The sequence below is a fragment of the Scomber japonicus genome, chromosome 10 (genome assembly GCF_027409825.1).
Source record: "Scomber japonicus isolate fScoJap1 chromosome 10, fScoJap1.pri, whole genome shotgun sequence".
Lineage (NCBI taxonomy): Eukaryota > Metazoa > Chordata > Actinopteri > Scombriformes > Scombridae > Scomber > Scomber japonicus.
Window position 1 is genome coordinate 15,530,994 of NC_070587.1, and position 15,280 is coordinate 15,546,273.

Sequence of the window (15,280 nt, forward strand, 5' to 3'; positions counted from 1 at the left end):
ACTGTCTCTGCATGTAGAATGAGTATTTGTGTGTACATCTACTGTACGTGTGTGTGTGTGTCTGTGTGTCTGTGTGTGTATTAATCCCAGTGGCTCTGTCAGCAGGTCTAGTGTTGAGTCTGTTTGGACACGTCTGACTCTGTAGGGATGAAATATACACCTGCCATAGTGCTAGCATGTAGAAGCCTGTTAGAACAGTTTGGACCTAAAAGGATTATATGGTCCTACAAACATGTTTTATAACTGATAATTACTTGAATCCTCTAGTCACTGATCCAGTTCCTCTGATTGTTTTGAGCTATAATAATCAATAATTTCATGACACTGTACAGCTCATATCAATACCATAGTATCCTTATTGCTGTCATGTTGACACACTTTTCATTGACACCTGTTATCTACCTTTTTATTGCTCTATTGTCTCTTAGCTGACTGTACCTGTTTTTTTCTTCACTTGGACTGAACTTCACCAGTATTTTGACTGGAAGGAGACCAGTATGTCTGTGTAAGCTTTAGCCTTTATGAAACTTTAATGATTGTTTGTCTGGACATGACTTGAGCTGCTTTAGGTGTGTTGAATTATTAGCCCCACAATCATAGTGTAGTAATGTTTGCTGGGAATATTTTAGGGAAAATAGTTGCTGCACTGGGTGAGATGCCCTTGATGCTCTGTATTTGCAAACTTGCCTGGAGTTCTGACAAAGTGGCTGTGCTACATCTTTCTGACCTCTTTAGACTGCCTAGCATCAGCCTGTTGTATAACCTCTCCCATTAACATTAATGCCGCCCCTCCTTATGGAATAGCTTAGTTCCACTGAGGCCCTTGTGGGCCTACAATGAGTTCAGCACCCAAAAATAACTTCCAATCTAGAGGTGTGTATCTTCTTGCTTTGGGACTATCTGTTGTGTATTTCTTATTCATTTTAGAATAAAATCTGTCTGAAACAGAAAAAATAAATTGGATAAACAATAAAACATGTTGCTGTCTTTAGCAGATTTTGGGGGTAAGTGGGGCTGTAAACCCCAGATGTCTCTAAAGATTTACCTTCTTCTATCTCCAGTCATCTGGTAATGCACTTGGTGCCTCTGCTAATGCAGGACAGAAGCCGTCACAACTGTTATCTGTTATCTATGCTTGAGACTGTTACAGGCGTAGATAATGTATTCACGTTCCAGTCTTGGTGGTTAGTACTTTAAAAATGATTAGAAACTTAATAAAGGCGTATAATGTAGTGTTAAAAGTAACCAATGCTACTTGGACAAACAACTTGTGTTTGTTGAGGGATCCTGAGCACAGTTTGACAGTGCATACAGGACTACTGTTACAGATTACAGGTGCTGTAAATGAGTGTGCATGTAAGAGTGTAAAAAGGTCTTTAAAAGCATGCATGAGAAAAATGTAGGTCAATTAATGTTCACATAAAACTGAGGGTTAAAGTGTGGATGTGAAAAGGTAAGGTGCACAGAGTCTAAGAGGGAGATAGTGGGTTAGTAATGAGTGAACATATGGTCTAGATACTGTAGGTTTCTGTAGTCTTTGATACAGAATGAGACTGCAGGGCAGAAAAGCCGTGCATTAATAAGGCTGTATGTCATCCAGAGCTCTGGGTAGTCTACAAGCGTTCACATCAGTGTGTGCAAGTTAGTGTGTCCATCTCATGTGAGTGCAAGAGTTTGTGTGTGTACACATATGCTATACGTATGTGTTTTTGTTGTGTATGTGCAAGTGTGTGCATATTAATGCCCCATTGTTTCAATGAGGCCCTTGTTTCCTCTCATCCCATTTTTATTCCGCTGAGCTATATAATTACTGTGAATGAGCACACATCCAGCCAATGTTAATTAAAATAAATAAGTGATGAGTTAATAAGAAAATATCTTGCAGAGTTTGAAATTAGTAGACAGTCAGATTTGATCGTGCTGCTTTCCTTTTCAGCTGCTCTCAGTAATTCTAGATAACTGATTAAGCTTTACCTGAATGCAGATGTAATTTTACTTGACAGGCTCTTAGACAAAAGTGACATTTTGTTAATGAACCGAGCGGCTTTCTAAACCCAGTTTGGAATGCACTAAACAGACCTTTGTGGAGCAGACTTGAATGTAATCCTGTCTGTATTTTGCTCATTTATCTGAGCACACTCTATGCTCTCTGTTTATGACAGAACCCCATACAGCTCCAAAAAAAAATCAGGCCCTTTCCTCTCTGCCCCTCTCAGTTCATGGCTTGGCCTCTGTTACAGAGCAGCCTTCAGATCCTGAACTAGTCCACTGTCTCAATGCCCTCTCTGAAAGTGCTCTTTCCAGTCCAAGACCAGCCTGAGCGTATACATTTCCTGTCCTCTTTCCAGCCCAGAGCTAGATCCCATCCTCTGGACACGCTGCCTGCCTCTCAATCCACCCTCTGTTCTCGTCTATTCGTCCTGACCTCATCCTGGGAATCTTACAAATCACTGGAACCAGCAATTAAATCAGTTAATGGGTCAAACACACAGACTCACGCATACACTCACTATGTCTATGACTAATTCAGGCTTGCACACCCATGTATGTATGCACTTGCACATGTATGTAAACACATATGTATAGATTTTTTGTATATAGACTGAAATGTACATATATGTCTCTCTTAGACTCACTGACTAATGAGTCATCTGGTTTATTGCGTCATTATCTTTCTGCTGTTTGAGAATTAATAGGTCAGACTTTTATCATGTCTCATGGTAGATTTACTCATTTAGCCTTTTAGTTTTCAGTATAATGTCATAGAAAATAAAAATGTCTTTGAAAGATTTAGCTGTAGCCATCTGCTTTAATATTAACATCTGCTCATTGATATTAAAATTCAGAGATAAGCTCCAAAAATGCCCTTATCATGTTGTTCAGGGACACAAATGTGTGAACTGTCCTTGTTGTGTGTGTATGTGGATAAGACACGGGACTCTCTCGAGGAGAAAGTGAGGAGTATGTTGTTGAGACAGAAGAGAGGAGGCCAAACACCCGTGTGAGCCAGAGGAGCAGAGAATCCTTTTTCCACTTGACTGTGCGTGTATGTGTTTGTGGGTGTTAGCGCTGTTTGCTTTCTGTTTTTGTTTAAACATGAACCCGGTTAGACCAGTGAGCTTTGGATGTGGAACATCTGAAATGCATGCAAAGCCAAATTCAAAACACACATTTCTCTGGCAAATAAACATCTGACTTATGTCATGCTGAGGTGGTTTAATAGGCATTTATTAAGCAAGTTGAAGAATTTGTACTTCTTACTCATAAAAAAAAAAACCCTCATCAAAGGCTCTCACTCTAAGCTCTTAAAGGAGAATAGTAATCCTAATTTGAGTGGGCACCTATTTGTCTTCGACCAGTCACCCTTCAGAGTAGCCCGCTGAGAAATTGCCTAACCTGCAAACTAGACGATACACCATCAGAGAACATCCCACATTACCAGATAGTTGTTTTCTGTCTTGATGTTGCCCAAAGTGACAAAGGTATCTTATTCCTGTGCTTGCATCACCACTAATGAAAATGTCAAATATGATACACTGCTGAGCCCCAAACAAGGTTGCAAGGTCAAGACAGCAATTCAGTGCATGCCAACCCTCTCAAAAGGGTGGCAAATAGGCTTCATATAACCTGCCAACAGTTCCTGAAACGTCAGCAGAGAAAACCGCTTGGACTTCCCGTTGACTTTTGTGCACCTGGCTTTTATCTGCTGGAAAACTTCTGGGGTTAACTCGGGTTAATGTGAAACCTGACGTTGGCAGCGTACAACATTTAAAATTGTCGTGTCAGTGTGCATGACAAAGACAGTGAGTGCATTTAGCCCTCAGCCAGATTCATATGGTACTCATGCACCTGTTAAGCTTATTAGTTTTTGATTGACGTAATTATCAGCGGCTGACATTTCCTTAAATGTTTACCACAAGAGTGACAAGGGCTGATAACTGCTCTGTCTGCGTATGTGTGTTTGTTCCTCATATTTTAAGGTCAAAAAGCAAGCTTCTACATGTTGTTTGGACACGTTTTCTTTAGAAAATTAGACTTTACTTTGTGCGTGGTTGTTGTGTGTGTGTGTGTGTGTGCCATTTAATTGACCTTAAAACACTGATGTCTGTGTCTAACCCACAAGTGTATATGTTGTGGAAGTGTGTGCTAATTTTAGCTTTCTCTCTCTTTAATAGTTAACACTCAACACATTCACAGAAGACCACATCCAGTGAGCCAGGCTGTGACCCGACACAGTCCACCTTTGTTCTACACTGCCATGCACACACTTGTAGACTCACACTAGACTTCATAGAGTAGCTTACATTCAGAGCCTTTCCACGACCTACCTTCATTTTGCATATTTTTTCTCACCTTCTTTTTTTTCCTTTCTCTACGTTCGTTTTCTTTCTTTTTCCGTGTCCCCTTCTACTCTGCATCTTAAACCCTCTCCTCCTGTCTGTTTCCAGGCTGTCGAAGCCAGGTGTATACACAGCTGGTCTGTGACAGCAACGCCAAACAACTTTTTTGTTTATCATCAGAAACTTTGTGCTCCGTTGAATCATCCTTCAAGGACACAGGAAAAGACGGGTAGTTTGAGGAGGGCCAGAGACAGAAGTCGCAATGGGAAGCTTATTACATACTTGAGAATAAGGTGATGTAACATTGTCATTGACATTGAAGTAAATAACCACAGATAGATACACACACGCACAGTGGGATACCGTCAGCTTGTTGCTGTGTTACTAGACAGCGGAGCCATCTGCTGTACAGAACAGCGGAGGTGAAGCTGGATTAAGTTCAGGACTCCACAGTCAGGGGAAAACTGTTGTTCTTTTAGACTGCTTTATACGTGCAAATCTTAAAATTGACCTTTCACAATGTGTGTTATATGTGTCTAGTGTGTTTACATGTTATCATTTTCAACTTCAGCTGTTTGAGTTTGTAAGAAAAAAACATTTTTGTTAACATGTTGTAAACTGCTGAGCAAGCACGTCTCACGGCGTTCTATAAATTGATTAAGTAGGTATGAGTTTATCATTGAGTGTGTATGTGATAATAAAGCCATTGTACAGGTTGATAGATGGATAAGTAAAGGTTAAGTTCAATCTGTTCAAGTTACTCAGTTAGCGGGCAGCCTCAGTGAGCTTTCAGTGTCTTGATTGTTCATCGTCCCATAGACACTTCATAAAACAAATGAATGATGTGTCTGTGTGAAGAGTTTGAATATGTGTGTGTTGTGGGTACGTGGGCGGGTGGCTGGATGTGGGGTGACACTGGGGTGGAGAATGTCCCCTTGCTAAATTTTTGACGGCATGGGGGGAGCTCACGTGTGCGCAGACATATGCAGAGGTTCAGACACAGGCACGCACACACACACACACACACGGTGGGTGTAATCTGGTGGTCATTATTACAAACAAGGCAGTGTTGTGTTGTACTGACAAACAGTTCAGTCTCTACTGCGTATCTGGTTTAAATTATCACCAGTATCTCGCTGACTGGAGGCCTTTGAGAATCTCCATACAGGCAAAGAAAAGGTCACAGGCACATTTAGAGACCAAGTAAAGAGGGTGAAAAGCAAATCTGGATTATTGATATTTTAGATGACATGTTTGGTTTCAAGTTTCCTACCAAGTCAGACAATAGGCTGTTCTTCATTATAAAGGAGAATGATAGATGGCATGTGTAAATTGTGTTTCCGGGTGTATTTTGCCCTCAGCAAACAAAATGTCACATCCAAATTTTGACACTCATCTTTAAATTGCAGGCTGTCTAATTGTAGTGGTAAGATGATATATGTCTATCTGCTATAGACTGAGGTGGATATTTGATATTCTTTCCCATTAGCTATTAGAGTAACCTTATGCTCTCATTCTGCTATTGTCTTTTCTAGGTGCCAATAAAACCAGCGTAACTTGTTTTAATGGCATAGTTGATTAGATTATTGTAATGTTGGTTACTTGTCAATATTTGATTGAGCATCAGTATGAACCGTTTTTTTATGTCTTTGCTTTCTATCTTGCACCTTTTGGTTTTTCAGAACTTGTGAGTAGATCAGGTCACTGTTGGTCTTGGTCTTTAGGTTTGTTGATAATGATGAACATACAGGAAGTCAGCAACCTTTAAGCACTGTATTCACTGTTTATCAGAGTAAGTCTCCACAAGGTCTTATTCTCTGTATGTTGTTGTTCAGACTGGACTGACTTTGAGAGTAATGCAGGTCCTATTTAGTAGACTTTAATCTTACATACTATGAGAACATTGACTCAGACCCTGTGACTCATAGCTTAGTTTATTCAGTTTTTATTGCAGTGGGAATACGAACCTCTGCCCTCTTCACTGTGAATGATTAACTGTGGCATCAGACTTTTTGCACGTTCTGATCATATGTTGACGTGACACTTTTCACCAGTCAGTGTCTTATAGTTTTGTGGTTGGATGGTTTCAAGTTGCAGTTATCATTGCCACTGCTGCTCAGTTCTGCATGCCACAAATAAGGATGGCAGTGAATTTAGTTCATTGGACCTAGTAAATCCTTTCTGTCTATCTGTCTGTGGAATGTGTGTCAGACCAGAAAGGGAGATTAAAGAAAAAAATGGGGCACCATAGCCCAGAAAAGAGCAAGAGTGGGCTCTAGGGTAATCTGTTCTATCTGTCCCTCTCTCTGTCTCTCTCTCTTTCTCCCTTTCTGGTCATCTTATGATACATATAAACCCTCTCATTGGTGGCTATAATGGGTGAGATTCTGGTGAGCAGATTCATAGCTGCTGTTAAGCTGTTATGTGTCGAACAATTTACCGACACTAGCTGTCTGTGAGTAAATGCTCATATTGCCAGTTCAATTGCAACAACACTTGGGCTTTGTTATTTTGGAGGTTAATTATTTGTTTTACATTTGATGCTTTGAATGCTAACGAGGCAGAAATGCTACTTTGAATGATTTGGAATTGTCCAAAAGTCTGTTGACTATAGATTTAACCTGCCACCAGTAGTTGGTATATTTGCATTGTTTAACCCTATAACAATCTGCAGATTGGTGCAAAAAATAAAGACATGACAATATAAGATGTGAAGAGATTCAACAGTTATAATTTTCCAAACAGTTAAACCTGCGGTCCAAAACTTACTACTAACTAACTAAATGAACTTCAGTTAAATAAAATCCTTGCCAAACAAGTTCACACAATGCTGATTAAGCCTAGATAAACCAGTGCACCACAGACTGCCACCAGCCGATCCCGCTAACTTCCAGTTGGCCCTCTGCTAACTTAAACTGGGATGAAATAATTTATTGTACGGCTCTTCTAGACTTTCCAAATGTTATCAGACCGAATGTATCAAATTCTGAGAGTTCACGGGAGTTGCGTGACGCTTAAAATGTATCCACAGTTTTACAGTCAAGGCTACAGCGTGTCAACAGTGTTTTTCTAATCAATGTCACTGTCAGAAGGGGGTGACAAAAGTCTTGTGCTCCAGGCCTCCAGCTAAAAATTAGAAGTGCTTAAAAGCAACGCTGAGTCCTGAGTGAATACCTACAGACGTCTTTATATAACACGGCTGTAGTAAAGCAAAGAAAATCTTGGTTTACTGAGACTCGGTAATAGCATCTGCATGGGTGCACCAAAATGCTGTATTTCCATCATGTACTTTCCCATGAGACATTCTCCATTTCTCTGTGGGCGTTTATTTTTGTCTTGACTTTGACCGCTCATTGAACTGGCCAATTGCTTACTGACTGGATTAACTCTGGCACCATGTTAACATTATGGTACAACATTCAGAGAGACATCAGAGACCAGGGGTGGGAGCAGTAAAATTAACTAGCACAGAAAGAAACGAGAGAGAGAGAGAGAGAGCTAAACTGAACACAAAAAGATTGGAGTGTGCAATACATAAGTCCATCAGAGACAGCAGCTTAAAAGTAGAAATCAGAGAAATGAATACAGTAGAATCACTGTAACAGGGGTTTAAATTCCTCCATGACCTACATTTGTGTTGCAATCTGCATCTGAAACCAGCACGTACAGTTATAGTATATTACAGTATTACAGTACAGTAAGCCAGTTAGCATACATTAGCATATCAATTCTGTCTGGAGACTGTTTCTAGCAGAGGATTTCTATCTAGAGACCACACACACTGTTATTCATGTACTCTTCTTGTACGTGAATCTTAGAGACCACATTAACATACAGCCATACTCTTCAGCCCTACAGTATGTCTCCAGGCAGAAGTGGCATGCTGTTTCATTTCTCTGTATACTTGTTTCATCATTCATGCTTAACTTAAATTTATAGTTGCAATCAAGATCTGATACACTTGTGATACATAAAGTAGTAATTATTTTAAAATATTTTTATATTTTTTATTTTAAAAACTCTTCAAGATTAAAGTGTTTCATACCCATATTTGAGGACAAGTGCAAAAATTGTAGCCTTATTTAAATACCTTATTCCCCAATTTCAGCAAAGAAATGATAATTGGACAAATTAAGGAATTCATATTAAGTGAAATGTAGAGTAAAGTCACCAACTTGAATATTTGCAAATTGTCAGCAGCCAATCACTGACTGAAAACACCTGCTCAGTTAGATTGATGTCAGGTGACAAAAACATTTCTACTGTTTGGACATAAAACACAGCTTGTTTTTGCTTTAGCTGTATGTTCAGGATGACGGTCCTGTTTCATTGTCCTAAACCTAACAGACAGTATGTATGAAAACAGCTACAGATCTTCCACTGTGAACATCCTCAGAAATCTTTAAATACTTTCTAACTGCTCTGCAGGCCTAATAAAACTTACCCTAATAAAACCCACATGTGTATTTTTTAATTAGTTTTTATTAAGCAGCTATGACCAAACAACCTTTTGCCTACAGGTTTAGGAATTTCTGAATTTACATTTATTTAATGTTGTCCATGTAAACGGCAACAGTGCAACAGTAGACACATACACCCTTGGTTATTCAGCTTTAATGACCCACACACACACACATCTGAATAAGAAATGATTTTGTAGCATTTTGATGTAGGCACCACAAGACACTCTTGTTGTGTTTTCCAAATAATTGTTACAATGATAGATGCCAGATGCAGAATATTCATAGTTTTAATGATGATGTATGAGAAAAAACAGGAAGCACTTGCTGTGAATAAATAACTGATCTCAAACCACACAGTGGTGTAACAGGAAAAAGGATGGTGGCATTTTGTAGACAACAGCAATTCATTCTTGTTATCTTAATTGGTTGCCGTCCTTTAATATCCATCCATTTCCACAGTGCTATGAGACAGAAATGGAGAATGAAAGAGAGAATAACAGAAGAGGGAGGTAGTGATGCAGTAGCTCAGTAAGCTTCCAAATGAGACACATAAAACAATGGGAGCATTTGTCAGATATCTTTTCTTGTTTATCTTTAGCCTCAAGACCTCGTTAGCATTCACACTGCGGAACCACACCAAGGTGGCATACTGTCACCCTCAAATTAGTCCTCTCTGTCACCCATTCTCTGTCCTTCCCCCTTCATCCTTAGCTACCCTCACCTCGTCACATTTCAGTCCTCAACATCAGAAACTGAACTTATATTCTTTTTTTTAACTGGATGGGCCAAGGACCACTTCTTTATCCGCTGTTGTCTGTGAGTGAGTGATGAAGTTACACAATAACTTGGCTGACCGAGTGTTGGAGTTTCCACATTGGCCGTTGTTCTAGTAGCCAGTAGGACAGACACTCTGCAGTGCCTCGAACGAATACCAGGAGACAAGCTTTTTATATCTCTGACATTCTCTCTGACATTTTCACATCACATACAGTGGACAATAGCATTAGAACGTAAAACATGGGACTCATGTAGCTGTTAAATCAGTTGAGTGTGGGGGGCTGCTCTGGATGTGCGCTTGATTTGACTGTAACTGCAGTGACTGGGTGGAGATAAGCCTCCTGAATTTGCACCCACAACGCTGTCAAAACATGAATTTAAAATGTAAACGTCACATAGAGACATCAGAGAGAATGCACAGTTAAAGCACCCCAAATAATATCTACAGAGTGAAATAGATGGAGCAGCAGGAGTTAACAGATAGGTAACTAGAATAGTTATAATTAGAATTAAATTAAATTCACTTCACAAATAAAACATCCCTAGAAAAGAGTGGGAAATATTGTTCTTGCAACTGTATTTATAGCCTTTTTTATCACATGTGGCTGAACCATGTCATGTGATTTGCTACTTCAGTACATTTTACTAGAAAATATTACTAGGACCGTTACAGAAAATTGCAAATGAACATTTAAACTTTTGAACAACTTTCATTAGTATTCAGGCTGCTGCAATGCAGTGGCACACTTATTACCTGTACTAGTACAGTATGTTTAGTCTAGATCAGGTCCAAAACTTTGTCCCTGTAAATAATCTTTCCACTGCTTGTACTTTCCACACAAATGTTGAGATAACAGAATAAAGTGGAGGAGTGAAGAAGTGTTGCAAACATGGTGAAAGAGGACAGGTGAATTAAAGATGGAGGGAAAAAAATGAGCAAATGAGAAGAGTAGAAGAAATGAATGGGGCAGTTGAAGAGAAAAAGAAGAAACAAGATGAGGGCAGAAAGGGAAAGACAAACAGGAGCACATGAGGAGGAGAGAGAGGAGGAGGGGGTAGATTGAGGGAGATGCAGCCTTCAGGAGTGGAGGGTAATGGAAAGGAGTGAAGGGCAATGGAAGTCTTCTGCATTACTATTCAGGATGCATTTGACTGCATTGCAGTGGCACACTGACACACATTCACAACTACAGTTTATAGTCACTGTCTGTTGGTTATTTTAAAGACACATCTTTATTATTATTATTATTATTATTATTATTGTTATTATTATTATCATTATTATCATTATTATTAATAACTCGTTGTAGAATTACAGTCAGTAGTGTCCACTGCATTGTTGGCCCTTCGCCCATGTAGATGAATATTGTCACTAAGCCACATATCATCCACTATCTGAATATAGACACTCAGGCAGCAGCATGTTGTTGTTCTCGTGCCTCATCTGACAGTGATGCAAATTATTCATACACTGTATCGTGGGGTTAAACCAGGCCAGTGGTCTGTGATATGTGCTCTCCTCTCTCTTAGCTCTCCTGTCAGTATTCAGTGTTCATGGTGCTATGTGGTAAAAGTTATACTAGTTAATAAGTTATCGTCCTCACTACTGTATATGAAGAGTTCAGCATGCTTCAAAAAATAAACTGACCGTTGTGATTTATCAACATAGCACATTCTGAACACTTAAATACATTATGGTATTAAAGGCATTTATTGTCCATTGTCAATGCAAGTTCACCTTTATAGCAGAAAAGGTTAAACGCTGGTGCTGCTCAGACAGAACCTTATTAATCCGTTCAGTTAATCAACACTTTTGCAACTTGTCGTCTTTAAAGATGGATAATTTAGAAGGGCCCTTTATGTTACTTCCATCAAGGCGTAAGAAGAAGAGGAAATCCGAATTCTGATTTAAGACTGAATACTGTGAAACAATAATGTTTCATTTTTGTTGAGTTATTTTTACTTTACCAAAACAACCCAGCTGCTGTTTGATTGATATCACCCTGAATGCTCAATAAAAAAAACATGATTTATGAAAATGGATAAAAATGTAAATATTGGTTTTTGCATCTGTTCATATGTCGTCCTTTTTATGAGCTACTGTATAATCACGAGTCAGGTCTGGCATACCTGTGCTGATGTTTAGTCAGTACAGGCTCTGCATTTCTATTCACATTGGCTACGTCACTAAATCAAACAACCACCACCACAACCATGCTCAACTGAATGGTTACAGTGCCACATAATGTCCCTGGTTCAACTTTGCAGCACTATGAGGCAAAATTAATTGATATAGCACTGATATTATTACTGTTATGTTACTATCTGTTATTTCCAATACACAGTCTAATTAATACACATCAGCTACATTGTGATACACCAGAGAACAGCCTTTTTACCAACTGTAATTGAGTTAATGTTTTACAGTTTTACAGAATCTGGAAATTGTCTCCATCATTTTATTATGATGAATCCTCGGCTCTCTCCTCATCAGTCCCTCCTCTCCTCTCTGTCCTCCTTTTCCCCTCTCCTGTCTTTGGATGACAGCTGTTGGGAGATGTAGTCAGACAGTCCTGAGTTTCTGTGCGTCAGCACTGGTCACACTGCAGCAGGTGCGTGTGTGTTTGAGTGCCCACACGTTTGCATGTGTTGGGGCCCATTTGAGTCCAGACTTGCTGACTGTGGAGTGTGTGTTTGTGTGTGTGGGTGAACAGGGACAGACAAGCAGACTTCCTGTCAGCAGCCATTGATGAATTAAGGTGAGCTTGGTTCCCAAGGAAGTCAAGAGTCAGGACAACTAATAAAGCAAACTATTATAAGTCCTTGACCTTGGAAAGCATGCGATTAATGTCCACACACCTCTCCCTACTTAACCCCTGCCTGTGACTAGAATACCATAGCAAATTTATTGAGTGATTGATTGATCAGTTGTTTCACTCATAAATTCGTACATTACTTGACTTTTTTCTAGCTTCTTCGGGCCTCAGATTCATTAAAACTCCTCACAATCAGCCAGTTGGTTTCCTGTTGATTAAAAAATGTAATTTTAGATTCACAGTAAGCTACCAGACTGACAGAGTAGACAAATAAATCAATGAATGAAATGCTAGCCTGTATCTGCGCTCTGTGGGTGGCTCCATCTGGGCATGCCAACTGTTCAACTATAGTGAGTGTATGTGTGTGTGCGTGCGTGCGTGCGTGCGTGCGTGCGTGCGTGCGTGCGTGCGTGCGTGCGTGACAGAGAGAAACAGATCCATTTTCAAGATATCATAGGAATGGAAAGTAGTCTTTAAAATGATGTAGGTTTACTTTAAAGTTAAACAGAAAAACTTTGTGGACAAGAAAAGGTGGTAACCATTATAGAAATAAAAGTTTAAAAGTTAAAAAAAAAACAGTTAAACATCCCTGTTGATAAAGAAAGTATACAGAATAAGTGACGCCTGAGGCTGTATCCACTGTATATGCATGAAAGCAAATTTTCACAATGAATACACTAGATTTATTTCACTCGTATCAACATAATATGTCACCGTGCAGATGTACACTATCATTTTGAAAAAGTGTCATTGCTAATTTTTGTCATGTAAAGCAGAGGCTTTGTTCAACTGGAGTCCAACACAAAGAGGAAAAGATTCTATTTTAGATGTAACCAGCTTGTGTTGATGTTACTTTAGTGTTTTTCTCCGACTCTCTAATTAGCTAGTGAACAGATCTCCTTACCTCTGTCCAGCTGGGTGAGCGTGTGCATGTGTGTGTGTATCCAGCTGTACGGTCTCCAGTCTCTTATCAGTGTAACCACTGGCCCATAGTTAACAGCCACCATCTGGTGCCCATACACAGAGCTGGGTTTAGTTAGCCGGCTTCTGTGATCTACAAAACTACCCAGGCCAAATGACTTTCTGTCTCTCTCTCCATTTTTCCTCTTTCTCTCAATGGTTTTCTTTATTTCTCTTTTCTTCTGCCTTTAGTGTGAATGTGTACAGACAAACTGTTACTTTTTCTAATTAAAAGAACTCCATTAAGACTTTATTACAGGTAAAGGCTGTAGGTGAATAGAACAAAAAGGATTTCACAGTATATTATTGCTGATATCAAACTGACTTCCTACTATATTGACTCCTTATTGATGGTTTCATATTCTCATAATAATCTGAAAGTTAACCTTGTTCCTCTACCTTTATTTAATCACACAGAGAGGATGAGTTGCACTTCCTGTGTCTGGGAAACTGTCTAGTAAGCTTTTTTAAGTACGGTATGCTCAGCCAAAATGTTCACTCACATAGGGAAACTATCCTGCTGCAGTCTATGTATCATAATTACAGCTGATAATAATAATAACACTACAATTAATTGGTGAGTGCCTTTTTGTTGTATGTTTTCAATGCATTTACACATCAACCATTGTATGTGCTGTCCTTCCAAAGGCTTTCTTACAAAGTGCAAACACACACACACACACACACACTGTCCGTGTCAGCACAGTGTGACATTCCAAGGAACAGTCATGGAAAAGGGATGAGGACAGGGACAGACTTGGCAACTACCCACCAAAAAATGGCCATACTATCTCTCTCTCCTTTTTTCTCTCTCTCTCTCTCTCACACACACATACTGACAGAACATTGTCACCTCTGTCACAAATGTCGCTTTAGACTCACAAGGCAGTAGTTCCCACAGAAATCTAAAATATCAGAGATAAAGAGATTAAGCTTTATTAGGAAAAGAAAAGTTGTACTTTCTCAGCATTACAAGCTGCCACTCAATCATTTGTTTCAATCATGTGATACAAATCTTAAAGGAAATGATGGTGGGTGTTTATTTGAGCTTGCCAAAAGACTGAAATGTTAAAACATATTGTCACCAAGTTGTGCCATGTACCATTGATTGGACACAGGGGCTTATAGTTTCTCTGAGTGTATGTGTGTGTTTTCAACTGGTGTTGGTGGTGCACGGATAATTAAAAGTCTCCGAAACAAGGATGTCACTTTGCAGCTATTTCTACTGACAGCCAGCTATGCCACTACACACACACACACACACACACACACACACACACACACACACACACACACACAGACACACAGACACACAGACAGAAGAGAGAGAGACAAGAGGTCTGGCCTAGCAGCAAGTCAGTCGGAGCTTGCTTTATGTGTGTGTCCGCGTGTGTCTGGAGCTGCCAATGCAGCTATTTATATCCAGGGGTCATTCAGTGCTAGACAGAGTGGACAAGATGTTTTTTGTTTTTGTTGCCACTTCATCCTGAGAACAACAAAAGCAGTATCTTCAAACTGGGCAAACAGATATGATGTTTACTTTTGACCAGCATCTTAACATTTAACTCTTCTAACTGCAGATAATGTTCCACCTTGAAGTGAATGACGTGGGTTGAAATCAATGTCATGTATAACAGTAATACATGCTCACAATACACATGCATACAGTTTCCGCGGTAACCGGCAGTCATGGTAGATACCACATTGACTACATGCTGTTAGAGAGGAAAAGAGAGGAGTCTATTTCACATGAGATATGTAGCGTTACTGAACTATTTTAGTTGTAAGAATGTCTTTTTATGCTTGTGGCATGTGAGGAGTTCTTCTACCATACCCGCATTTTCAGCAATATTAACATCTGTTAACTTTTCTTTATTACCATGTATTGTATGCTATGCAATAGTCAAAACACAATAGATGGGAA

At 39.5% G+C, this 15,280-nt stretch overlaps 1 protein-coding gene across 5 annotated transcripts in view; it reads left to right on the top strand.

Annotated features, from left to right (window-relative positions):
* LOC128365763 (protein MTSS 1-like) overlaps positions 1-15,280 on the top strand; it is a 53,044-nt gene that overhangs the window by 15,874 nt on the left and 21,890 nt on the right. Inside the window, exon 1 of one of the 5 annotated variants that reach the window (XM_053326337.1) lies at positions 6,372-6,620. The exons of the other annotated variants lie outside the window; for them this stretch is intronic. The gene's annotated coding sequence lies outside the window, so the exon portion shown is untranslated. Of the gene's footprint in view, positions 1-6,371; positions 6,621-15,280 lie in introns of those variants that run through there. 5 annotated transcript variants of the gene reach the window in all.